Below are 1,820 nucleotides of genomic sequence, written 5' to 3'. Positions count from 1 at the left end.
AATGACCAGATCCCTGCTGTGCCTTCTGCCACCACTGTATGGCATAGTTGCAGGGATGGGACATGAGGAACTTCAGCCATCTTTCAATGCCAATGATATTCAAGTAGCTATTTAGGCTTTTTCTAGGTATCTTTTCCTTTTCTGGCAGCATCAGGTACCAGTGGTGGGTTGCCCCCGGTTCGGACCGGTTCTATAGAACCAGTAGTAAAATCGGCGGGTGGCTCCGCCCATCAACTCCAACATCATCAGGAAGGTTCTGCGCATGCGCAGCCTCGTTGCGAACCAGTCGTAAAGGTAAGTAGAACCCACCCCTGTCAGGTACTATAGTGGCGAGGCGGCTCTTTTCCTTGCAATGGTTCAAAAAGGCATCTGTTGGCATATGGCAGGTTCAAAAAGATGAGATGTAACATGTGCTGTCATACAGGTGCTGACGTTAGATAACCAGCCATTCAGCTGGTGGAAAAAACTGGAGTTTGGGGGCTTCTCCATCTGAAAGCCCTGACTATTGGAACCCCTCATGCTCCATTCTTAATAGGGCAAGAGAGTTCTTCGTGCCATCTATTTTCCCCACAACAATAACCTTGCAAGGTGAGTTCAGCTGAGAAAGAACAAGCCCCTTGGGATTCTATGCCTAAACTAGATACTCATGGACTACGGGTTTCTAGGCCATCACATTGTAAACAGCAAGCTTCAATCCTTCATCTCAGGTATTTAGTCCAGTCAAGGAGGAGAATGTAAGGAGTAAGTACTTCTCATCTCTCCTTCAAAGAGCTGTGGTGGTGCAGTGGTTAGAATGAAGTATTGCAGCCTGACTCTGCTCACTGCCAGAGGTTCGATCCTCACTGGCTCAAGGTTGACTCAATCTTCCATCCTTCCAAAGCCAGTAAAAGGAGGACAGGTTGTTGCTGACTCTGTACACTGATTAGAGAGGGCTGTAAAGCACTATGAGGTAGTATATAAGTTTAATTGCTATTGCTATTCATTATGGAATGCTGGTAATAGGATGAAAATGAAGGGAAGCTGCTGTTGTAGTCACCAATGCATCCAATGATGAAGCACTCAAATATAGGTTGGTGTTGTTTCATGATATTGTTCATTTAAAAAATTAATGAATCCGTGAAAATTGTATGCTAGAGAGTTGACTGGGCATAAAAATCTCAATGGAGGCTTTGTGGTCAGAGACAGTGAACCCAATGTATAAATAGCAACCTGTCAGACTCAGTTAATTCATGTTGGCTGCATTGCCCAGAAACTAAATCTGGTTGTTCAGGATGATCTTAATCTGGGGGAACCTGCGGATTATCCCAAGTACAGTAGCGCAGAGATTGCCACATGTTGTAAGATTGTGAGTAGTTTCTCCCAAAGCGTGAAGTTGAAATATATCTGGACCAGTGCCATCCATCCATCCATCCTGATCCCCGTTGTTCCCATCAGGGACAACAGACGGCCATGAATGTCAGCCTTTTTGACCACAGGGAATGGAAATTCATGGCCAAGGCAGTTTCTGCAGTTAAGCTGTTTATTATGGTGAACTCCTGGTTCAGAGACAGCCTTGCAGAGCCAAGTTCTATTTTTGATTTTTTTCTTTAAAAAGTTGATGGGAGAATCAGAAAAGAAACTAGAGTCAGATCTATGTGAAACAAGGGAAAGGTTTTTAGGTGAGAGAACTCCTTGTGTGTTTGTTTGTTTGTTTGTTTGTTTGTTTGTTTGTTTTGGTATTGCCACAATCCCTAGGGCCTCTTTAAATCTTACATCATAAATGTTCAACCTTATAATGAAACTGTAAAACTACACATAATTAAAATTAATCTCGTTATTGG

Source organism: Pantherophis guttatus, chromosome 1, assembly GCF_059756535.1.
Source record: "Pantherophis guttatus breed Tessera chromosome 1, ASM5975653v1, whole genome shotgun sequence".
In the NCBI taxonomy this organism is placed as follows: domain Eukaryota; kingdom Metazoa; phylum Chordata; class Lepidosauria; order Squamata; family Colubridae; genus Pantherophis; species Pantherophis guttatus.
This window is presented reverse-complemented; position numbering follows the sequence as displayed.